Here is a 27011-nt window from a genome sequence, read left to right as displayed (position 1 = left end):
GACAATGTCACATGTCTGAATTCTCATTTCTGCACTGGAGGAAAAAAATGAAAATTATAATTAAAGGTTTAATTATCTCCTACTTATTTATTATGAGAACAATCTAAATAAATGCCAAGATAATATAGAGTTTTAAGTTTGAGATTCCCTCTTAATATAATCACATTTGACTAACTTGAGGCTAAACCAGAGTTCCTTATATATTTAAAATTACCAGAACTGTATGGAGTAAATATCGTCTAATTTCGTTAGCAAACAAATGCAAATGCTTCAATGTAATTTGCATATTTAACTTGGGGAATGCATTTTCCCCCGAGGTTTCCATGTTTTCTAAAGCCATGTGCTCAGTGGCATTGTGCAAGTGTTTCTCGCACTTCCTTGTAACATCTCCAGATTTACATCTATATTTAGATCAAACAAGCTCTTCATCCCTGAGTATTGAGCTATTTTTCCATAACAGCCACCAGAATCATCACAGCAATGTCCCCTAGACCCAGCTGGAGATAAGGGAGTCTTTCCCCTCAGAGATTTCTTAATATTTCAACACGATCATGCTACAGTGGCTTCTCATTATCCTTGTATCATTTCGTTTGAAAACTACATACCCTAAAAAGATTATGAGTGCTAAAACAGCATTGGATATCTGCAATCAACTTTGGTCATGCATCAAATAAGGATACAGCATGTGAATAGGCAGAGCTGGTTTTAGAGTAGGTGGTAAATATTCAGTAATATCCAGTTTAATCCTTTATAATTCAGACCTTTGCTGAGGACTTTCCAAACCCCCAATCAACACTAAAAGATAAAACAGTTCAAAAGTTCACAAACTGCAGCATCATGAGGCACTGTTTTGATCAAGAGGAAAAACTCTTTCATGTTTGAAACTTTAAAAGTGATCTTTAAATTCATCAGGTAATATTTATCCATTTTGGTTGGGGCTCAAGTACACCAGTGGCCTAAAATATGGTGTTAGTGAAAATCTTCCTACCAATAATTTTGAATTCAATAAAAAAAACAAAATAAGATGCACAGAGAGATGTGCGGATTGACCGTCTAGAGAACTGAGTCAGCCAATTTCCAGCATTCTTGGCTGAGACTAGTCAGGCTTGTGTATTATGAGCCGTAATGCCATATGAGCATTATGGCGATGATGAGCCAGTCCGTTTCATGCATGTACAAAACACTCACAGCAGCACAGGCAAACAGCCATGCCCACACTCACAGCCACATGCATTCATTAGCATGGAAGGTAATGAGTAGGGGGGACCACTAAAATGTTTGCAAATAAACTACCAACGCAAAAACAGCTGAAGCTTAAGCCATCATGTGCTCAGAGTGAACCACAAGCCAGCAGCCTCGGTATGAGCAAAGGATCAAAGCAGTTACAAGGAAAAAATCTTCAAAAATACAGTTTTACATTTATATAGCAGACAAAATACATCAAAAAGTACATTTGGAACCTTTGGGGGTATTTTAGGCACTCTTCATTTGGTATGCATGGGTCAGACAACACTCACTTTCAAAGTCAGCCTTTAATTTCATATCTATATCTTTTGTATTTGTGATGATACAACATCTGTCTGCAGACAGACAGAAAAAACAGACATAGAATCACCTGCCTAAGTACTCAAAACTGCCTTTTTAATGTGCCCTGTTACAGTATATGTCAAGTTAACTAAAACTACTTTTGGAAATAAATAAACCTAAGGCTCTGATGGAAATGTTTATTGATACGTCTTCACAACTGTCAACTGCCTTCAAAAAAATCTTGTTTTGTCATACTTACTGTGATGCTACAATGAAAAATTTTCAAACACAAAATCTAAACTAAAGTGAGCAAATTGATACAGGAAATTTACCTAAACTAATTTAAAAAAAAAAAAAAAAAAAAAAAACACAGATGAGGTGAGTCAGAATTCCTAACGCAGGTCATTCCACACCATCATTCCACACAGCAAACGCTCAGATGATTTGTCTTTAAGCATGAGGTGGGTCACCAGGTTTCTGGCTGATCTCAGGCTGCACTGTTGTTAGCACGGAAACAGCAATTTGAGAATATATTTTGAAACCAGGCCATGAAGTGCTTTAAAAGTAATAAATAATATCTTAAAATCAATTAACTGAGTAGGTCACCATCCTCATACTGACAGTTCTGGTTACAAAAATGTCGAACAAACTACCTCTGCTATTGATTCATTAATGAACTCTGGAGGTCCATTTAAAGGATCACATCATTCCCTTTCTCCTCTAATATTTCTAGTAGCATCTCTCTATTTACAGTGTTTGACATTGACTTTTCCAAACAAATAACTCTCTCTGAAATTGTTGTAACTGCTTCTACACTGTGGCTCCCAACAAACTCAAATAACTTTATATCCAAAATATAATGACTAAACAATGACCCTCCAATGTCTAACTAAACATTTTGCCTGTTCCATTTAACACCTAATTAACGTGTCATAATGTTATTAAACTATTTTTTCTCTAAATATTTACTTACATAAATTAGAATGCTTCCAATTCTGGAATAACATTAGTATAATTATAATCTTACAGTTTATTTGCAACACTGGTATTACGCAGTTGTTCCCTCCGAATTTCTATTATCTGTACTTATGAGGTATTGCTGAGTCATGTAGGCCCATTTAAAATGCATTTTTCATTCAAGTTTAAATCATTTGAACTAACACACATGCATCTTAGCTACAGATGTAGTTTCATCTAAGTGAGCCCTTTTGTAACAGTCACAGATTTCTTCCTAATATTGTGAAGTACCATGCTGCATCATCAAGCATTTTTCTATTAGCTCATATTCACCTTCTCACTTTTTGGGTAATTTTTAATAATTTCTCTTGCAAATATATATTTAACTGCATTATCTGGCGCACAACTGTCTAGCTTGTGGCAAAACAAGGGGAAATATTCATGTGGTATTGCCAGCGTTATTGCTAACTATCCCTCACTGAAGCTGCTTTCATGCATGAACGACAGTTTAAGGAGAATGGGGTCGAGATATTTTTCACTGCTTTCCTTCCTTACACATAGCACACAGCAGGACATGATCCACGCGACTGAGGTGAGAGATGCCCGGGAGACAACATGTGATGCCTGTGAATGCAACAGAAAAATAAGCTGCACATCGGTGTAGTTCGATAATCACGCTAACACTGTGCTAAGGAGCCAGAAGTTTAAAGACAAGCTAATTTTTGATCTGGCTGTGCTGGAAGTGGAAATGCAAATGCACAAATGCACACCTTGTCCAGCTCAAAACCTTATCAGCTGCATATATCAGTCTTCTTAGATATGGGAAAGCACTCTCAACTCCAGCAGCAGACCTTATCTCACCCTTGGGGCAACTCATTCCCCAGAGACATCACGGTGACAGATATACAGCCCAATGAAAATACCCTCACAGCACTAATAACACCAGCCCCCACATGTAGTGGTAATCAAAGAGCAGACAGCAAAGCTCAGGATGAGTATGTGTGTGAGGCAGCCCGCATGTATACATGTGTGTGTGTGACTGCATGTGATCAATAATGAGTCTCTAGTGTGGGAGTAAAAGTGGTGCTGGATATCAGACATGAGTTCAGAGGTCACCGGTTTCAGCAGCTTCACTGCATTACTGATTTTTATTTCTGCATTTCTTTTTTAAACAAGTCATTTGCTGGAGTTTCCTTGCAATTATTTCTATTTGTAACACATTAGGACCACATGAAGCCTGTCACGCTGACACTGTATTTATTAAGTGCGGTATTAGAGCTTAGTGTATTTGTTTCCACAAAGAGCAGTAAAAATACAACTTTATTCAAGTTCAGCCTGAATTTACATGACTTCATAAAAAGGAATAAAAGAGGCAAAAGTGTTAACTTAGATATCCAGTGTTGCTGAGACAGCTCACGGGTAAGGATGTATATTGAATTTCACATTTTTATTTTGATTTATCACTTACTTATGTGAGGACGAAATGATGCACTAGAGCATAATTTAATTTTCATAAATCTCACGAGATGCTTTACTCTGCTCCAGGCAGATCTCTGAGTATTTCATCTGGAGATTAAGGATGATAAGACAAGCACATTTTAGCTATAGAGTCTTGGGTCATGCAGAAGCAGGGCTGCAGTGCTTCCCTGCTAGTATATCTCAACGACTACTTTGTTAGGTGCACCTGTTCAACTGCTTGTTAAAGCAAACATCTCTAATATATCGACCAATAGCATGGCAACAACTCAATGCATTTGGTCATGTAGACATGTGCAAGGTGACCTGCTGAAAATCAGCATCGTAATGGGGAAGAAAGACAATTTAAGTGACTTTAAACACAGCGTGGCTGATCCTGCCAGACCGGCTGGTCTAAGAATCTCAGAACAGGGATTTTCCCTCACAATGATCTCTATTTACAGAGCATGTCCAAAAAAGAGAAAATGTATAGCCAGTAAGCCACAGTTCTCTCTTGCTGATGCCAGTGTTCAGAGGAGAATGCCCAGTCTGCTTTGAGCTGATAAGGCAACGGGAAGTTGCCTTCCTATCAGATGCAGAAGAGCATCTCTGAATGCACAGCAGATAGGGAGCAGAAGACCACACCGCGTGCCTGTCCTCACAGCTAGGAAAAAGAAAGATCTCAATCCAACGGAGCACCTTTGAGATGTGGTGGAACAGGAGATTCATATTATGGATGTGCAGCAAACAAATCTGCAGCAACTCTGTGATGCTATCACATCAGTACAGACCAAAATCTCAAAGGAATGTTTCCACCATCTCATTAAATCTGTCCACAAAGAACTAAGGCAGCTCTTAAGGCAAGTACTGGAAAGCTGTACCTAATGAAGTGGCAAATAATTGCAAAGTCTTGACAAGTGCATTTTTATTATAAGGTTCAAGGAGGACTGCAGTGCATCCTGCAATGTATATAGCCAAGAGTAAACCATATAAAAGGCAAAGTCTATAAATAGCTCGGTGTAATACTCACTGCTGTTTTTTTCTTTAAATCTAAGAACAATGTTAAAGAAAAATGGGACAAATCGTTAACGTAAATGGTGCTAGTATATGCTGAATATGTTAACTGCAGAGGCCCACAGAAAGTGTCACTGTGCTGTTAAAACTAAAATGATCATATCAATAAAGAAATGTGACCTTAACTGCACATTTTTATGAGAGCAACCACACACCCTAATGAGGTTTCAACTTCATGACCCAGTAGTCATGAAGTATAGTTACAGTATGTCATTGCCAGGCATATGACGTCATTGTGACCTCAGCCTGTCATATTACTACATTTCATGGAAAGGCAAAAGACACACACAGACACACACAAACCCAAAAATATGGCCTTTGCTGTGTAGAGTGAGACCTCCTACACAAGCCTTCCTGAGTGCAGGCGATGTTTACATGTACTACGTAGTGTGATATATCGACACACTCATGTAAATGCATACTTGTGCCAATAAGGAATTGCATGTGCCAAGAGGAGTCTTGTATTCTGCTGAAAGCCAAAGAAATGCTCCCCTGATGCCCAGCCACATGCCATCTGTCTGCTGCATGATATAAATCCTCACTATGCAACAAGGACGAGCATGAATACACCTGTAAAATACAGACACGCACACACAAAGAGGAAGGCAGAGAAATTCACAGGTTCCAGCTACAAATACTAACTAGAAATCTGCCTCACTGGGCGGGTCACGTTATCCCATCTTATTCCAAGTGTTCAGCCAAGAGACACGTGGAAGATTTAACACACATGGCAACATGCATACAACTTCTGTAAAGACAATATTTGCCCATTACTAGAAATGGAAGCAGACAGCAAATGCAATTAATGTGCACGACTCACGCAAACAGCACTTCTTCAACAGCATATGAGGGAAGAAATGACTTCTAAGCACCTGGGCACTATTTACCGACTGTGCTCCTGAGCTGGGAAATGTATCATTTTATAGTTAATGACACCAAATTTTTTAATACTTTGTATTAATTGATCACAATACTTTACACACCTCAAATTAAAAAACAATCCTCGAGCATTTTGACCCAATGAAACAAAAAAAAAAAAAGCTTAAAAAAGGACAGTAGATAAACGCTTACAAATTTATAAGGGTTAAACACGCCTTACCCCATAAACGTTTCCATTCTTACTATGTCAACACTTTAGAAAAATAGGTTAATCTAAGTATTGTTATACACAATTCTTTCTGAATCTGAGGCCGAGGCTATAAATCGATTTCAGAATATAAAGAGAAACGATACCTGCGGACACACACGCTGATTTCGCGGTTACCCCCTATACACCATCACACATCTTCTACCAACCACGGGATTTCAGTCATTCATCAGAAAGGCATCTACTGCGCCGTGCGTGTCTGGGAGGGCTGTGGACTAGGCAGTCTCCGATTTGGGGGGGCGGGGAGATGGACCAATTTTTTATTTTTTTATTTTTTAGCTGGACCGAAAACACAATTTTGCTCAGCAACAGAGGCGACACATTTGCACAAACCTCCGCTTGTTGTTAACGGATACGCAATACAGAAGCAGATGAAAATAATCGCCAAAAACAAAATAAAAATCATATTTGTGTGAGCGTAAAGCGCCACAGGGAGGTCACTGTTGCTGCTGGCAGAGACAGGTGTCTAAATACCGATATCGATTCTGTGCGAGCTTTAAAGCCATTATTTTCCACGCATTCTCACTGAACCCACACAGAAAGCCTTTTTCATTGAAGAGGACTCCAGCGCTTTGACTTGATTAAGGTCCGAACTTGCCCCAGCAACAGACAATAGCTGCACAGTCCCGTTTCCTCTCATTTCTTCCCCACAGCATCTGCGGGCAACGCAAACACTTACCGCGATGAGATGGAGAAATATTCCACATAAAATGTGACTCCATTAAAGAAGAAGGTGAAGAATGTGGGTGGGGGGGAAAGGGGGGGAAGCCGTGAACTGCACCCACGCTACTACCGCTACTACTACTCCATCGGCTGGGCAAAGCGTCCGCTCTCGGTTTGTGATGTGGATCACGCAGCGTGTGAGCCCATGAGGATGGATGCTGTGCCTTTTCGGGGGGCGGGGACAAGACGCGTACTCATCTCCAATGGAGCGTATTTAATTCTGTGTAGGGACCCTTGTGTTACAATCAAGTAGGCTGTGTAGCCCACTTTTATCCAGCCACCCTGTAGACCTCCAGGTTAGGGAGGGAAAAAATCCTGGATTTATTCACCTTGTCTCAGAAAGACAGCATGATGTCTGTTCAGGTCTGCTTAATATATTCATGGAGCTCCACACGTTCACAGGTGGATGGTTTCTGAGATGTGGGTGCTGCTGATTGAATTCTGAAGATTCATACCGGCGCTCGTGTTTGGTAAAAAACAAACAAACACGATTTTTGCGATACTGTAGGTAATTCAGATTCATTTTTGCTTATATCACAGAAATGTCGACACAGGTGGATTTGACGATGAAATGTACACACATTAATTCCAAATATGTGATAATTTATATATGCCTGAAATTACTAACAGCGCCTTTAAAAGGGCACTTTCAAAAAGTTTTCTATGCAAATCATATCACACACCTCTCCATGTTGCCTGTACGCGTCAGATGTGGAGCTCCTCCAGAAGCAGTATGGGCACACTTTACTTCCTCGTTGGTGTTAGACCCGCCTCCACAGAAACCGAGTTTATCCAATAGCCTCAATCCTTGAAGTAGCTATGCTTCTGGATTTTTCAGCCCCATTCATAGGGGAGTGCTCTTACTCTAAACCATGTAGGGCTAACGCCTAATTCTAACTTTTTTCCTTTAGTTTTAAGACTTTTTTTATATTCAGGATTCTAAGGGGAAAATTATAAATATTACAGAATTCTGAAAAAAAGTGACAATTCTGGGATCAACGTCAAATTACAGGTTACAATTTCTGAAAAGAGTTGATTCAACGCATATGGGTGGCCCCATTCCTTTTCTGTACAATCTTATCTAATGTTTTTAATAGTAATTTTCTTAATGACATAATGTGCCTATCTGAATAGATTTGTTACCTGGTGTTATGCTAGTTTTAGACATACCTACAGGTCACTGGTAGCAGTGGCTGTGTTGGGGTTTTGAATGAGTACAAATAATTGGGAGACAGTTTGATGTGTATAGAAGCACACTGGTAGTTTTTGATTGCTTATTTGTGAAGGATTTTTTCTACTTTTTGCAGTGTGGCCAATGTTTTTAAGTGTCTGTTTAATACAAATTCAATAAAACTGCACATATGGCCAGTATGAGTGCAGATGAGCAACAGGACAGTAGAACACAACTTTGTGAGTTTGAGGTTTGAGAGATCCTCAGTGACATATTGCACCCTCTCGATGGTGAATCTGTTAGTAGGACAAAGGTACAGGATCCCACTTTTTCAAGCGTCTCATGCCCAGAGGTCTTTTCTACCTTGTATTTTAACATGGTTGAACAAATTTAGTTCAACAGTCCATGCTGGGGTCCCCATCTTCCTGTTCTATGCATTTTTGGTCTATTTCTTTAAATACAGGTGATATAGTATGGGGTGGGGGGTATTTGCATATAGTTGCGTTTTGATTTTGAGCTGATTTTACTGAAGCACTTTCTTGCTGCGAATGCATGTAGCTGTTATTTTTATGGTTATGGTTATATTTATCCAACAGTTGCCACTAGATAAATGTGTAATTTCTGAAACCATAGTAAATGTCACAGCTGTTTTTCCATTGATTCATAAGGCTCATTTTCTCAGTTGTCTAGTCACCGATCACCAGTTTTTAAAATAGCTGTGAAATTTATATCGAAGAGTTCAATTTTAGGACATGCCTCAATTTCCAGAGGCGAAATTCCTTCTGAAGTATAATAAACCCAGTGATAAACCAAAGAAATATTCTGATAATAAGAAGCATTCTGAAGGGTTTTATGCTTAATTAATTGCCAATGGGCAATTGTTAAAGCGTTGTCCCTTTTTGTATTAGGCATACTCATACATACATGATCACTTCCTCAGTACAGGGGCATGGTTATGCTAGGGAGGGTTTGGGCTAAGATTTTACTTCTATGACTAATTAGAATAAAACACATTGATGGATAGAACCACAGTTCATTTTGATAGCGCTATTACATCATGGTTGAATCTTGTGCTTAATTATACATTACATGTTACATTGATTTGGTTGGGTATTTATTTCTAACAGAATTTTCTGGTTTCCCTTCCCGAGGGAAGACCATTTCTACTTCTTATCCATGTTTTTTTTTCCCCAAAGTGTAGCTTATTGAATAATTTATCTTGTCTCAAAGGATAGACTAAATACCCACCTCTCCAACCCAGTAACTTGTAGCATTAGCGCTGTGAAAGCACTGCTACCATAACTGGGACGGATGCATTTAAGCCAAATCACAGTATTCATCACTGCTACAAGAAACACTGGTGTGTTCAGTGATCTAGATTCAGTGAGCATGCTACATTACACTCCATGCTCAGGCTCCCCATCTTCCTGTCCTGTGCATTTTGAGTCCAGTTCTTTCACTCCTCCGCTTCTTTCTTAGTAGCTTTAGGTCACACGTACCAAGCTGAGCATGTAAATACAGGTATAAGACCTGATATTACAGTAAAAATCAAGAAATGTCCAAACAGCACAAGTTGATTAGCAAAGGGGATGCAAAATGTTATGGATGGATTTGTATCTAATTTTTGGTACTAAATGGGGGCAGTGATAGCCTAGAGGAAGACAATCGTGATTGGTACTGAATGGTTTTAGGTACAAGTTAACACATTATCTGAAGCATAAACAATAGCAATAATTAAAAAAAAATTTAAAAACAAAACATGGGTCATAGTTTTAAGTACGGGACTGCACATCCATGAGCTAATATACTAGATGAGGTATTAAATTAGATTTGTAAGTTATTTGTATGTTATACAAGTAGTAGAGAACTTCAAGTTCAAAATGTTGGACCTGTCACAAACAAATTAAATGTCAGTAATTTAGCTTGCAAAAAGGGAAAAATTTCCCTTTCTTAAATAATGTGTTATTAAAAAAGAACCCAGATGTAGTCACATTTCTATTGAAAGAATGCAAAGATAATTAGGAATGATCCAAAATGTAAAAAAAAAACAGACTCAGTAAAGAAAAGCCTTAAAACTAACAGCAGCATGAAATGAAATTAGTAAATGCATTTACAGTAAATACTTTCCATTTGCTTCTGCTTTTTCTCATGTGATGATGATATACCATGGGACAGCTGCATAGGAATGCACAGCTGGATGGACTTGTAAAGACTCCTGGGTTAACACATGCCATTTGGTCTCCAGAACTTCATCAAAAGAATATTGTCTAGCGACATTTTACTTTTTAGTGTCAGGCATGTTTGTGGTACTTCTAAAATACTGTAACCTGTTAGTCAGACTGAAATTCATGTTTATACTAACCAGCCGCTTTGTTAGGTCTCTTTTTCAGCTGCTTGTTAATACTCGTTATATGACAGGAATTCAGTGCATTTAGGCATGTAAGCATAGTCAAGGCAATCTGCCGAGATTTAAATAATAATGCAAATAATGGTGATTTAAGTGACTCTGAATGTGACATGGGTGAAGGTTCCAGAAAGGCTGGTACGAGTATTTCAGAACCTAGTGATTTGTTCTGTTCTGTTTTGTTTACTCCAGGGAGAGTGCACTAAAAAAGAGAAAATATCCAGTGTGTAGCAGTTATCTGAGTGAAAATGCCATGTTGATGCCAGAGATCAGAGGAAAAGGTATGTGTGCAGAAGGACATCTTTGGATGCATACCCCGTCACACCTTTAAGCATATCAGCTACAGCGGCAGAAGAGGACACCAGGTGTGGCTCCTGTCAGCTAAGAACAGGAAACTGAGGCTTCAATTCACTCAGGCTCACCAAAATTGGATTTGATAGAAAATTGGAAAAGGGTTGCCTGGTCTAATAAGTCTAATCTGCTGCAGCAACATTCGAATGGTAAAGTCAGAATTGTACACTATATGAAAATATCAATCCATCCTGCCTTGTCTTTAAGGCTCAGGTGGTGGTGGTGTGATGGTAGGGGCAATATTTCTTTAGCATTAGCTTAGTTTGGTTTGTACCAACTGTGCATATCTTAAACACCACAGCCTACCTGAGTATTGTAACTGATCATGTCCATCCCTTTATCACCACAATGTACCCATCTTCTGATGGCGGACTTCAGCAGGATAACATGCCATGTCACAAAGTTTGAACCATCTCAAATTGTTTTGTTAAACATGATAATGAGTTTATTGTAGTCTAATCACCTTCACAGTCAGCAGATCTCAATCCAATAGAGCACTTTTGGGATGTGGTTGAAAATGAGATTCACATTCATAGCAAACAACTGTGTGATGCTATCACATCATATCAGTCAATATGGAACAAAATCTGTGAGGAACATTTCCACCACTTTGTTGAATCTCTGCCATGAAGAGTTAAAGCAGTTCTGAAGAAAAAAGCATGTCCGACTCGGTACTAGCAAGATGTTCCAAATATAGCAGCTGGTGAGTGTATATCTATGGCTCATCAGGAGGGAATATGTTGTGATAGTTTTCAAGTTCCTCTTGCTGGAATGTCTCAGATTAATCAGATTGTGTTTTGTTTACTAATATTTTGTTGACACTTGTACAAAAAATTTGGTGTTTCCTCATTAAAATAAATGTGCTGTTACTACTGGCTGCTTTGCAGGACACATCCTGATTGTAAAGGTTGTATATACTGTAGCTGGTTAATATGCTACTGAATTTGGCATGATGAAGCATTTATTTGTTTGAGTCCTATAATATACTGAACTGGGTGGATTAAACATTTATTTGCTACTGATAGAACTTCAATAAACGCAGAATTTAAAAAACGAAATACTGTATTTGAACCAGTATGATTCTTTAGGCCAGATGTTCCAGCATGTCCAGTTTTGCTGCACTAAATTTACAAGAGTCAGAGTCAGTCAGCTGGGAAAACTGGTTTACAAGAGAGAGGTCAACTGAGAGTTATTCAAACAGTCAAACAAAACAGCCCGGTGTGGTCAGAGCACACAGGATGTCATTAGAGTAGCAGGAGCACAGTGTTTGTTACAGTAGTAATCTGATATTGAAAATCCCCTTCCCTGAAAACATAATCAATATTCTGAACAGTAATTTACAACAAGAGCATGATACATTATTTTCTGGGAAATGTAAGAATTTAACCCCACCGCTACCAGCCGTTTTAGCAGATTTATGGTTAACGTTCACATATTTGGTGGTCATATGTTCAGGGTAAAAGGAGATTTCACACCTGAATCTAATTTACATTTACCTGTGACCTCTACTGTTTATCCATGAAGATCATGAAGATATCTGCTGTGGAGACATCAGCCTTTGCCCAAATAAAGAAATTACATGAGAATTGCCATGTAGTTCTCACAGGTCTTTCTGGAGCATCAGACAGCAGCACACACTAACACCATCAGAGACTCTGATGTGTAAAAGAATTACATTTTTATCAATATTTTTATATGCACCTAAACTGACATATACTGTACAAACACACACACAGAGCAATATCTGCTTTCATTGCATCCCACAGCACGCTTGTCATCTCATATAATCTATGCCTGTTATGCTCTCCATCTGCCAAAGAGGCTTGACACAGACTCAGCAGCATAGTATAGTGTTTTACCAGTAATAAAGCATAGTGGTAAGAAGATGACTGGAGTGCAATCCAACGTCTAAACTGAGTTTGGAGTCAAGAGTCTAAATATATATTGTGCTCATCTACAGTTTAGATGATGGGGTTACATAGTACCCAGCTTTACTCCTCTGCAAAAAAGCTAAAAAGAACAAGGGGAATTATTACAGTAGAAAAGAGGATGTGAAGACAGGTGGGCAGAAACAATTATCAACAAAGACGTGTGATTATACACCCATCAAGGTTATTAGGGTGTAAGAAATATTCTGGCTGAACCACAAATAAATGTACAATAGAATCATTTCATGTCAGTCACTGAAGAATAATTTAAAATGTTTACTCAATTCAACTCAAATTTCTTTTAGAGCACATTTTAAAGCAACTCCCACTGAGGAAGTTCTTCCTTCCCACTGTCGCTCAAACACTTGCTTATAGGACGTCATCTGATTCTTAGGGTTTCCTCTGTTTTCTTTTTATTATTGCAGAGTCTTTACTTTACAATATAAAGCACCTTGAGGCAACTGTTGTTGTGATTTGGTGCTATATGAATAAAACATGCTTGAATCAACCCTGATTTATAACTTTCTAATATTGTAAGTTCTAATAATCGTAATGTATTTTAATAATAATGATCTATTAGTAATCTGTAATCCAGTGGCAGCACTGATACCCAAATATATCAGCCTTCCTTTGAGTTAGTTTTTATTAATCACTTTCAAGGCCCTGCAGATTTGTACGAACCAAGAGGTAGCAAAGGATGGTCACTGCAGACTGAAGTCTGGCCTCACCAAACAATCAGTAGTAAAGAGAACTACTCCCACACTTATAGAACAGGAACTATTTTTTCTGGCGCAACATTTTTGCAGAAGCATTTCACTACAGCTGTCTTTTCCATGTGGGCACCTTTTCACAGTACAGTCAATTTAAATAATAATCTTCTTATGAACAAGAACATTTTTATACACGTAAAGTGTAAGCTAAAAAGATAACAAGGCTTATTATATATGTGTGTGTCCTTGTGGTGTACTGCAACATGGTAGTCATGCATGCATAAGGAAAGTGTGACTAACCAAAAAATGAGTGTTTGGCCTTCAGGGAAGAAAGGGACCACGGGAAAAATGAAATGAAATGACACAGATTTATGCAACATCCTAATGTAAGGCAAGAGTCTGCCAAAGCCTAACCGATCAAGGCCTTTTACTTCTGTTCAAGCAACCATGCATTTCAGGTTCTACCTAAAATTAAATATTTGCTAAAAACACATTTTAATACCTTAGTTTTCGTTCAAATTTTTTAACATTTGCTTTTACACTTCATTCTGGTGACATGCTCTTTAACTGGAAAGTTTCACACATGCATATGTATATGTATCCATCCATGTATGTGCATGCACCTATTAACATCACGTTAATATCTGTACACTGTAGATTTTAGACCAAATGTGAAGCAACTGTGGGATTTTAGTAGTCATTTATTGATTACTACAATATTACTTCACATGTGTAACATTCTCCAGAAGTCCCATGTTTCCCCCATGTAACAAATCAGCAATAGTGGTATGTCCTCTTCATATTGTTGTCACACAATTGTATTAATGGCAGAAAGGCATGATTTTTACCTTTTTAATGTGTGCAATGTGTATTCTGTATTTTAGCGTCTCTGCTCTTTTCACAGGATTGTATGAGACTAATGATAGTCACACTCCAGATCTCCCTCTTCAGCAGTTTGCCAACTGCCATGACTCCTCTCTCCATGCTCTCAGTTAAGTCTCTCAGTGGGTTTCAAAAGACTCTCGCTCTTTTCTCCTACACTAATAAGAAGCTGAATTTGTGCAACTGTACTTACTGATGGAGCCTCAGAGTCGGTCTGAGACTGACGGGTTAGTGTGTCTGTGTTTTGTGTGTGTGTCTACGACCCCATTATTCGGGAAGCTTATTGATCGGAGGGTGTTTAGTTTCTCGGCGACTCCTAAGCTGTGGGCTCGTTTCCATGGTAACCACACAGGCCAGCCGTGAAGCAGTGGCCTTGGCTGCAATCGATGTTGGAGAGGCACGCAATATAAAGAGCAGACAATGAAGAGGTTTTAAATGTACTACTGTCAAAGCCACAGTGAGAAAACAGACAAATACTTTGATGCTACAAATGCAGACACTTACCTCGAAGGACACGTCCATATATATATATATAAATATATATATATATTTATATTTATATATATAAGACACTTCTTGTAGTTGATCACCAGGTTTGCACACATCTCAGGAGGGGTTTTAGCCCACTCCTCTTCACAGAAACTCTCTAAAGCTTTAGGTTTCTTGGTTTCTGATTCTTGGCAACTCGAAGTCTCAGCTCCCTCCACAGATTTTCTATAGGGTGGATTGAGGTCTGGACACCAGCTAGACCATAATGTGCTCCTTCTTTAGCCATGCCTTAGTTGCCTTGGGGGTATGTTTTGGGTCATTGTCATCCTGGAAGATCCATCCTGAGGAAAGGAGGTTCTTTGTAATTGATTGATTGACTATATTCTGTGTGCCACATGGCTACACTGTGAACTATTACTTTCACCAGCCAGTCAATTACCTTATTTCCCAGTGGCACTTGATAGGTGTCATGCACAGTGGGATTATTTTGCACCAGTAGTGGGAGCGGTGAGACTAAACTAAAACAGAAGAGTTGTTACTGTAAAAATGGAGCAATGAGCTGACCTTTGCCAAATTTTCCCCTGACCCAGGGGAAACTGCACACTTGGATCACTACAGCCAGCAGGACCACAAAAAAGCCAGCATTGCTGGCAGAAAATAACATTACTGAATGGAAATGCATATTTTGATGTTTCAATGTTGCATAAAATATTAGAATAACTTGTCTTTTACATATATGACCTATATTTCTGAAACAAAAGTTCACACACTGAGGCACAAATAATAAAAAAAACAAAAACAAAAAAAGAATGTGTCCACATACAGCCTGTATTGGGAAGGACTAATGGTGATCTGTTGCTATAAATAACTTGGCTCAGGAGGTTGTCGTGGTAACCAACAAACTGATGCCAGGGTGGGAATGCTCAGCTCCTTAAAGAGAAAAGCAGACTCAGCAGAGGGATGAGTAACCAAAATCAGCGGTCTCCAACCTTTTTTGTGCCACGGACCGGTTTATGCCCAACAATATTTTCATGGACCGGCCTTTAAGGTGTCGCGGATAAATACAACCAAATAAAACTAGTACCGGTACCGAATATTTTTTTATTCATAACACACGTGAAAAGACCCAGGAAAACCGAGTAAACGATAAAAACGATAACAAAATAACGCTGAAAACCGATAAAAACCCTGAAAACTATACAGTTCACACCTGAGCCTCAACTCTCGCGGCCCGGTACCAAACGACTCACGGACCGGTACCGGTCCAAGGCCCGGGGGTTGGGGACCGCTGACCAAAATGGAAATCTGTAAAGGCGATGGGGCTGATACGACGACAGGAAAGGAAAGGACAAACGTTCGCATTAGAGGAGAAGAATACAGGAAGATAAGAGATGAGACAAGTGGAAAAGGAAAAAATAGAATGCGAAAGTATTAGTGTGGATATCGATGAGGATAGGGAAGCAAACATAATGAATGTTGATAAGTGATGCATATACAATGAAGAAAGCAGAGGTGACTGAAAAAAAGACTAGGCTAAGGACTGGAGGAAGATCAGCAAAGAATGTAAACACATATATAGAGGCGTAATAATGAAAATATTAAAGATGAAGGGACATAACATACTATAGAACCTAAAGCATTCATGTGGTCAAGAGTTTTCAAAGGCAGAAAGATTTTGAAATGGGCACTCTGTCATTCACATCCGTGCCATGCACACTTTAAGCAATCAACATATTCTCAGTCCAGTCCAGCAAATAATGCAATTCTTACACTCTTGTGCTTGTCTCATATTCATTTGAGCCTGTGTCTTGCACTTGGTTTCACTTTGTTCCACTCACCTTAATTTCCTTTTTACTTAGGTTATAAAAATAGCATGCTTTGGGTAAAATATTCACATTAACTCTGCATGTTGAAAAATGTTGCTTACCCAGTACATTTAATGTAACAGTAAGTGGCCTTTACAATGATGAGCTGGAGGCAACACATCTTACTATCTTAGTATTGCCATAAACCCAGTGTGTAGGGATGGGTATTGATAAGATTTTCACGATTCCGATTCCATTTTCGATTCTGTTTAATGATTCGATTCTTTATCGATTCTCTTATCGATTCTTTTTAAAAAAGGAGAACACTAAGGTTGATTAGCTTAGAACTTTGTTTTATATCTTCTCTTTGAAGAAGATAGAAATTTAGGAGTAGCATGGCCTTACAAACCCAACAGTGAGATCTTAAGAGATCCGCAGCCTACAGCTCTTCAATGGGTGTAACAGGGTCCCCAGGAAAAAAAATTGTAAATGTAAAATTATAAAATAAATAGTCTTCTGTAGCAATAACAAAGTATAACATAAATTATTCTGTAGCAATTACACAAGAATATCCAGTAATGTCCTGCCTACAATTAAACACATTCACTTTACTAAAATCGGGGGCATCTGCTGTGGCAAATGGGTGCAAGCCTTTGACCACAAACTTAGTCACTGCTCGTTGACATTCGTCTATCCTGGCCTGAAAGGAGACGCTACCGGTAGACTGCAGCGAGAACTGGCAGCATCTGAGCCAGCCAGACTCTGTCTGTCTCTCTCATCATGGTCACCTAAATGCACAGTAATAGCAGGTTTTGTAATAAGGCAGATCGCGCTAACATAATATGCACTGTTAGTTGATTATTTACCTGCCGCATTAACGGGAGAGGACGTGCAAACGTTACGCTGCTGCTGGGTTAAGATTCACGAGTCCGGAGCGGAATTAAAAACACGACATTCATTTAAGGTCATCGCGTGTTTTGTGAGCAAATGCTTTTGCATATTCGTAGTGTTTCCTCCCTTAAATGAAATATCTACTTTTCAAGTATTGCAAGTTGCCCTGTTGTCATCCATTCTCGTAAAGTATAACCAAACTTTTGAGCGTTTGAGCCGCTTACGCGCCGTGTTTCCTGCCAGGTAAATGACGCTCCGCAACGTGGTGACGTCATTCGGGGCGACTGGAATCGATTAGGGAATCGTTTGCAAAAATGGCAAACAATTCCAAGGAATTGAAACAGTGGGAACCGGTTCTCAACAAGAACCGGTTTTCGATACCCATCCCTACCAGTGTGCGAGGCCACTGAAGCCAAAAGACACTGTGTGCTTATCTCTGTGACCAAACAGCAGTATTCAGTGATGAAATGGATAAAATCACATCATCTGTTTTTCATAGTTTAGGTCCTGTCTCAGCATTCTTGTTAAAAGTATAATTTGAGCTTTTCATTGATATGCTTTGTCACATACTATCAGGTTTCAATTTGAAGACCAGTTTCACTCTTGTGCATTTATATAGTGCTGTGCAAAATTCTTGATCCACACCTCATACAGGTTCTCATACAGTGGACTTGTGATTAATGGGAACTGGTTATTCTATAATCATTTTCAATGGACCAGCTCTAGAATCGCTGAACCTGAAACCTCCTTTAGTTATGCTGCAATAGGCTTAGGCTGCTGGGAGCTTCCCATGATGCATTATTTCTTTGTTTGCTAAACATAATAACAACAAGAGGTCTGTCAAATGTCAGAGAGCTAATTTGAAATGATAAGTAATATATCTCCCAGCCCATCTCTGATCAGACTTTTAGGAAAAGAAACCTATTTTTATCAATGGAGTGTAAAAATAAAGTGTATACTGCACAAATACAATTAGGATATCAGTCACAAGGTGCAATCATGACCTAAACAAATAGTAGAACTTGTATTGAATGGGAGTCCCTGCTTACCTTCTAGGTCTGGGTGTACTGCCCGAAAAGTGGGTTTTTCACTCCATTTGTACATGTACAGTAGAATCGCAGGGGTAATACCCTAAGTCTTTTTGGGCTGGTTTTCATTTAACAGAGTTACACGATTTTTAAAATACAAAGAACCACCTCTTGGTAGTTCTAATATTAAACTTTGCCTTTTGATCATTGCATCATTGCATGTATGTCCTTATTAAGGACTTATTAAGGAATTATGTCTTTTAAATACATAGTCTAAAGATATATTGTTAACTGGTAATTATGTGATAATGTATTTCAGGTCATGTTACAGAGTAATGTAGAAGTAAAAGTACTAGTAGTGTGATGAATTTGTTTATCTGGAGTGCATTTAAGCAACATAAGGCATTACTAAAGATACAAAAAAAACTGTAACGAGTAATGACCCCAACACTGCTGGCTGTAGCATCTAAATGAAGGGTATTGAAATAGTCAGACTAAGATGAGATGAAGGCATAAATGACCTTTAGAAAGTCACTGAAGGAGAAAAGTGGCGTCAGTGTGATTAAGTGCCCTAAATCGAAAGAAAGTTTGTTTCTCAACCGCATTTTTTTGTTCATCTTTTTGGAAAGGGTTTTGTGTAGATGTCTGGGGCCAAGGTCACCACTGATGTGGAGGTCATGAGTTCCAAACAATTAGACTTCTGTGTTTAAAATTAGAAGAAAAACACTAAAATAATTTAAAATAATAAATAAATGAGGTTGTTTTCTTCTCATTTCAGTTAAGAAAGCAGCAGCTATACAGCTAGCCATGACCACAACTACCCATGTACTGTTCATTGATATAAAACGATAAACTGCTTATGCTGTAAAGAGGTAGTCTACTTCCCTCCATTGACCATGCAGGGCAGACAGATGATGGTGCTGACCTAGACTCTTCATGCCTCTAACAAGACCCATACAACAGCTGTCTGCCTTAATATGTGCGAACAGAGACTAATGCTGACATGAAGCTTTAACGGGATCACAGGGAGAAAAGTGGGGGGTGGGTCCCAGCTGGGAAGCCAAAATGTTTGGAGGGGAGGATTGATGTAAAAGAGAGGGGGCGATAGGGGAGTGGGAGCTGTAAAATGAGTGGGAAAAATCAGAGGGGGAGGGTCGCAGGGGAGTGAGCAGCAAAGTATGGCACAGTTGAAGTTGGTTTGAAGGGAAAAGGAAGAGAGATGTGTGAAAGTGAGAGGGATAATAGGGGTGGGGATATTCAAGGGGGATGTGGGCTTAACGAAGAGGGAGATCGGGGTACAGGGAGGATTATGAGGCGAGACAAAAGCCCTCAGAGCTGGAGCTTTTCATTTGCATCAGCCACAAATCATCACACCCTTTCTGTGGTATTTTTCTGACATGTTTCATTCTATCTTCATCTGTTTGATCATAAACACAGTCAGTGGAGAATCCTCTCTAATGCTGTGTCTACATTCCTCTTCTTATAGGCACTTTCCTTCTGTTCCTTCTCTCCTGTTTTTTTATGTCTTGCCATTTCTTTGCTTTTCCCTGGTTGTCTCTCGTTCTCCATTTTCATCTCGTTCTCCGTTTGAAGAAGAGCTAAGGAATATTTCCCCAGAGAAATCCTACAAGAGCGAAGCTCTCTGGAGTGTTTGTCTTTTCTTCCAGCACAAAATACAAATAAAATCAAACTTAAAGTTTTGCTTCTGAGCAACCTCTCAAACGGTTCCTACAGGATGTGTGTACGCCTACTGAGCGTTATTAAATTTGACATTTCGAATGTCTTCCATAAACTGTCCTCTGGTCGCTGCACTTGAATTACTTTGAACAAATGGGATAATCTGTTTCAGGAGAATATGCAGTCTAGCTTAAAGTGTCCTTTTCTATAATTCTGAAAGGTGCTCAGTGCTCACAGTGGAGCACTTAAAAATTAAAATAACAGAACATTTTGCTCATTGAATACCAGGTTTCAGTGCTCTTACTCATGTCTGTGTGTCAACAGAGTGGCCTGGTTTCACATTTTTCAAACCGTACATACAGCAAATTTAAAACCACAATTTTCATAAATGGCTTTTTTTTAAATTGTTTCCCTTTGTAATATGAGAGCTGTGCTATTAGGTGTTCTAATCTGAGTAACTGAACCAGACCATCCAGTTGTGTTTGTGAAGCGAATTTAAAGCCTGAGGAAGTATTTTTAACATTATTTTCTGCCAAATAATGTTTTTGTTTTGCCAAAGTATTCACTCACTGTGTCTTTACTGTTTTAGCTAGCTCAAGCCTTCCCAAAGTCTGGGGCCCGCCCCCTAGGGGGCGCGGTATGAAAAGGGAAAAGGGACAGGTTTTTGACAGGGCTCCCACACAAACGCAAAGCAGGAGATGAAGCATCGCTGAATATGTTTCCAAACCAACTTCATTCTAAGCCAAAGACTAGAAAATATGGTGAAGCATATCTTCCCTTTGGCTTCAAACACTTGTTGTAATGACTAACTACTCCTGACATTTTGGAGATGTTAGCTCTTTATACAGTAAAGTTACAGTGGGATACAAATAATATCAGGCTGATCCTGCCACGATTTGTTCCCTCGGTTCAAATCCCGGACAAACAGTATCCCACAGTTTTTTATGTTTTTAAACCCATTTCCACAGAGAGGCATTTTTTGAAAAATGTATTGATAGCAATGTTGAATATTATTACACAGGAAAAAAAAAACTACACGTAAAATAATCACACCGTGACGCCTCTGCCTTTGTGAATGGAGGGACAGTAACTGCGTGTGTATGTGTAAGGGTGTAAAACCTGAAGATAGAGACAAAATACTGTTAATATGAATATCTGCCATTCTGCAATTCATCTCATGTAAACAATAACGTGCGCACAGCGTGACGTGAAAAAAGACACATACCTTTGACGTTGCGTAACGAACTCTGTATTCCTTGTCCACACGTAAACGCAAAAAAGGAGTTTTAAAGAATCTCAGTTTTCGGTGATTCCAAACGCCGTGTACGTGTGAACCAAACAGCTGCGTTTTCAAAAATAAATAAAAGGGCAGCTGGGTGACGGTGAGGAGGAAGCATAGTCTTAAACAGAAGCCCCAGGTACACTACCAACCTGTTCATGTGTCTAACCGTTTTTCCCCACTCAGCGACACACCCGCCGGGGGTCAAACTCTGGTAATTGGTGATTCTGTTCTCAGACATGTGAAGCTAGAGACACCGGCAACCATAGTCAATTGTCTTCCAGGGGCCAGAGCAGGCGACATTGAAGGAAATTTAAAACTGCTGGCTAAGGGTAAACGTAAATTCAGTAAAATCCTAATTCACGTCGGCAGTAATGACACCTGGTTACGCCAATCGGAGGTCACTAAAATCAATATTGAATCGATGTGTAACTTTGCCAAAACAATGTCGGACTCTGTAGTTTTCTCTGGTTGCCTCCCCAATCAGACCAGGAGTGACATGTTTAGCCGCATGTTCTCCTTAAATTGCTGGCTGTCTGAGTGGTGTCCCAGAAACGATGTGGGCTTCATAGATAATTGGCAAACCTTCTGGAGGAAACCTGGTCTTGTTAGGAGACACGGCATCCATCCCACTTTGGATGGAGCAGCTCTCATTTCTAGAAATATGGACAAATTTATTAAACCCCCCAAAATATGACTATCCAGAGTTGGGACCAGGAAGCAGAGTTGCAGTCTTACACGGCTCTCTGCAGCTTCTCTCCTCCTGCTACCCCCCCCCCAAAAAACCCATCTCCATAGAGACTGTGTCAGTTCCCAAACAGACAAAAAACAAACTAAAAACCAGCAACCAACAACTTAAACATAAACAATTACAAAGAAAGAACAATACAGTATCCACATCTGAACCAAAGAGTAAAACAGTGAAATGTGGATTATTAAATATTAGGTCTCGCTCCTCCAAGTCTCTGTTAGTACATGACTTAATAATTGATCAACAAATCGATTTACTCTGCCTTACAGAAACCTGGTTGCAGCAGGATGATTATGTTAGTTTAAATGAATCAACACCCCCGAGTCATTCTAACTACCAGAAATCTCGAAGCACAGACCGAGGGGGCGGTATGGCAGCAATTTTTCACACCAGCCTATTAATTAATGAAAGACCAAGACAGACCTTTTAATTCATTTGAAAGCCTGATGCTTAGCCTCGTCCACCCCAGCTGTAAAACTCAGAAACCAGTCTTACTTGTTATCATCTATCGTCCACCTGGGCCTTACACAGAGTTTCTGTCTGATTTCTCAGACTTTTTATCTGATTTAGTTCTGAGCTCAGATAAAATAATTATTGTGGGTGATTTCAACATCCATGTAGATGCTAAAAATGACAGCCTCAACATGGCATTTAATCTGTTATTAGACTCAATTGGCTTCTCTCAAAATGTAAAAGAACCCACCCACCACTTTAATCACACTCTAGATCTTGTTTTAACATATGGCATAGAAACTGAACATTTAACAGTGTTTCCTGAAAACCCTCTCCTGTCTGATCATTTCCTGATAACATTTACATTTACAATAATTGATTACACAGCGGTGGAGAGTAGACTTTATCACAGTAATGTCTTTTTGAAAGCTGAAAGCTCTGAAAGTTTAAGAATATAATCCACCCACCATTATCATCTTCAATGCTCATAGAGCAGAGCAGCTATCTGAACGCTACTCCAACAGAGGTCGATTATCTTGTTAATAATTTCACCTCCTCACTACGTACGACTCTGGATACTGTAGCTCCTGTGAAAACTAAGGTCTCTAATCAGAAGTACCTGACTCCGTGGTATAATTCTCAAACACGTAGTCTAAAGCAGATGACTCATAAGCTAGAGAGGAAATGCCGTGTCACAAATTTAGAAGGTCATCATTTAGCCTGGAGAAATAGTTTGCTGCTTTATAAGAAAGCCCTCCGCAAAGCTAGAACATCTTACTATTCATCACTGATTGAAGAAAATAAGAACAACCCCAGGTTTCTCTTCAGCACTGTAGCCAGGCTGACAAAAAGTCAGAGCTCTTTTGAGCCAACCATCCCTTTAACGTTAACTAGTAATGACTTCATGAACTTCTTCACAAATAAAATTTTAATCATTAGAGAAAAAATTACCAATAATACTCCCACAGATGTAATATTATCTACAGCTACTTTTAGTACCATTCATATTCATTTAGACTCTTTTTCTCCAATTGATCTTTCTGAGTTAACTTCAATAATTACTTCCTCCAAACCATCAACGTGTCTTTTAGACCCCATTCCTACAAAACTGCTCAAAGAAGTCCTGCCATTAATTAATGCTTCAATCTTAAATATACTCAGCCTATCTCTAATAATCGGCTGTGTACAACAGGCTTTCAAGCTGGCTGTAGTTAAACCTTTACTCAAAAAGCCATCTCTAGACCCAGCAGTCTTAGCTAATTATAGGCCAATCTCTAACCTTCCTTTCATATCAAAAATCCTTGAAAGAGTAGTTGTCAAACAGCTAACAGATCACCTGCAGAGGAATGGTTTATTTGAAGAGTTTCAGTCAGGTTTCAGAGCTCATCACAGCACAGAAACAGCTTTAGTGAAGGTTACAAATGATCTTCTTATGGCCTCTGACAGTGGACTCATCTCTGTGCTTGTCCTGCTAGACCTCAGTGCAGCATTCAATACTGTTGACCATAATATCCAGGTGACCCTGAATCCTCCCTTAGTTATGCTGCAATAGACGTAGGCTGCCGGGGGATTCCCATGCGTTTTTTCCTTTCCAGTCACCTTTCTCACTCACTATGTGTTAATAGACCTCTCTGCATTGAATCATATCTGTTATTAACCTCTGTCTCTCTTCCACAGCATCTCTTTTATCCTTCTCTCACCCCAACCGGTCGCAGCAGATGGCCGCCCCTCCCTGAGCCTGGTTCTGTCGGAGGTTTCTTCCTGTTAAAAGGGAGTTTTTCCTTCCCACTGTCGCCAAAGTGCTTGCTCATAGGGGGTCATATGATTGTTGGGTTTTTCTCTGTATCTATTATTGTACGATCTACTGTACAATATAAAGCGCCTTGAGGAGACTGCTGTTGTGATTTGGCGCTGTATAAATAAAATTGAATTGAATTGAATTGAATTAATTTTGCAGAAAAACAAACAATATTTCACATCTTAAACCATATGTACACTGTACCTTTTGGGGCACAGGCCACTTGAAAGAGCATGTTAATCTTGCCTTTTACAGCTTTGTTTTTTTTTTGCATAACTATTTAATATTCATTGTTTTAATGTGCATGATGGATTATCTGTTATTCGACTGTCGTTTTTTACTTAACTTGTACTTAAAATTTCTCATAGTTTCTCCTGCTTTGTAAAATACCCAGATGTTAGACAAAGTTAACCCAGTCCATAATACGACCTGCGCCCCAAAAAGTAAAGTATATTGTTTGTTTTTCCACTAAATTACCAGGAAATTGCAGAGTACTTAAAATGACTTACTCACTGCTTAAATTTATACTTAATCTTTCATATACAGTATAATTATTTCTTATTTGTTTCCTGTAATCCGGTTGTTCAGTCTGACGTCACTAGCTGTGTCTGGGCCTAAACTCCGCTGCGGGTCCATATATCAAACGATCACTATGGCATTACTGAGAGTTGAAAAACTGTCTAAAGTCTTTCATCTTTAATAAAATGATCAGCGTTCTGCTCTACCAGGTGTAACAATTGAGTTTAACATCCAGGCATCCATGAAAACGGAATTTATGACATTTAACGGAGTTAGAAGTTAGCAGGGAGTTAGCTCGCTAGCTTCTATCTAAATACAATATAGCATGTCCTGACTGCGGGGTTTTGGAAACAAATTAAAACGTACAGCTCTGTTATCACTTCCAACATAAATGAAGACAGAAAACTAAACAGCAGTGACGTTTGTAGGGTTACTGAAGTTTGGCTAGCTGGTATATAATGATGTGCTACGTGACCGCTAGCGACACAGCTATGTTAGCATAATATAAACGAGCTAACTTTTTTTCCACTCGATAAAAGTTAACGTGAGTGTTCTCGGTGGTCAGGAACAAATGTAATTGCATGGCAGGATGCTGTAAAAGGACCAAACTTCAGCCAGGAGAACAACTGAGATAATCCATCCACAATACGAGGTTAGTCATTCATATACTGCTGCATGGGATGGGCTGCATCCTAAGGTTTTAAAAACTGAGCTTAAATAAATGATTAGTGGTAATAAAAGCCGAGGGAGGTCAACAGTGATCACTGACTGTTTTAGGAGCTTTTTGAAATCAAATAGAAGAAAATACAAAACATTAAACATGTTAACAACACAAAAGCCATATTAAACGCAGACTACTTTAGGCCCGGAAGTAGGATTCGTCGCGTCATCACTGAACAACCGGATAACCTGTCTGCTTACGCCCTTATTCTAGGTTACCTAACTTTAAGTGTTTGTATGCAAATATAATAACATTGAATTTTAAATTTAAAAAAACATTGAAAATCCATTTAATTACAGGGGAATTACACCCTTAGTCACTGGCTGTATTATAATGTGCTACCATAAAATGTTCTATGACCTTTACTAGCAAGTCACTAGGGTGGAAAAGAACAGACTAAAGCTGACTTCTGCCCTTTTGGAAATAGTTTGTTTGTTCTGTTTATGTGCTACACATTGAAATCACAGTGATTCTGCAGTTTAGACGCTCAGAAGTCACTTCTTCAGGTGGATGGTTTTAGCTGAATGAAACCAGATGTGCTCTAAGAAGCATAAATAGGGTTATGATGTCAGCAGAGGAAGGGTTTAAATGGCTGCCATAGCTACACCAATTAAGCTATACACTATGAGTTATAAAGAATTATAAAGAAACAGGCTGGCACACTATTAAAGGACTTTGACTGAATTCATTTTCACAATATATAATAATTCAGGCTCCAATTTGATCATAGTCTCGAGTATATACTTGTAAACCTCAGACTGAAAATCCACAATAACTCACATCTTACGTCTAAATTAGCCTCAGGGGGAAAAAAACAACCCATAATTCTCATCTCATTTTTAAATGAGAATGACCAAAAAATCTTGCTCTCAAACTCATGAATACTTTCAAGAAGGCTTGCATAGATAAACATTTTCATCCACTTTGCTGCAATTTCATACTTATGCCCTGGGGTTCTCTGTCAGAAACACAGATCTGTGTGGTCTGAGCTAAAGACTGAGAGAGCATTCATACACAAACACATATATACAGTATGTGCACATAAGATCTAGCTGCCTGTTTGTGTGATTAAATCACTGTTGTAAGACAGAGCAGCCAGCATTCATCTCCATTATAGACTCAGATGGTTAAAAGCTTATGGAAGCAATATGAGTCAACACACACACACACATGCACACAAACAAATGCACACCAGGACAACAAAGTGGAGCAAACACAGTAGTAATGGATTTGGCTCAGGGCACCAAAGTGTCCAACAGTGGAACATATAA

General features: G+C 39.0%; 1 protein-coding gene across 5 annotated transcripts in view; it reads right to left on the bottom strand.

Moving 5' to 3' along the window:
- Window positions 1-27011, bottom strand: part of plppr1 (phospholipid phosphatase related 1) — a 97145-nt gene that overhangs the window by 53022 nt on the left and 17112 nt on the right. Inside the window, exon 1 of one of the 5 annotated variants that reach the window (XM_040000367.1) lies at window positions 7567-7758. The exons of 2 other annotated variants lie outside the window; for them this stretch is intronic. The gene's annotated coding sequence lies outside the window, so the exon portion shown is untranslated. Of the gene's footprint in view, window positions 1-6246; window positions 6777-6839; window positions 7429-7566; window positions 7759-27011 lie in introns of those variants that run through there. 2 more of the 5 variants (XM_040000365.1, XM_040000366.1) reach the window with 2 other exon arrangements.

Source organism: Simochromis diagramma, unplaced genomic scaffold (genome assembly GCF_900408965.1).
Source record: "Simochromis diagramma unplaced genomic scaffold, fSimDia1.1 OVJJ01000596.1, whole genome shotgun sequence".
Taxonomy (NCBI): Eukaryota; Metazoa; Chordata; class Actinopteri; order Cichliformes; family Cichlidae; genus Simochromis; species Simochromis diagramma.
The sequence above is the reverse complement of the archived record's forward strand: the minus strand, read 5'-3'. Positions and strand labels throughout refer to the sequence as shown.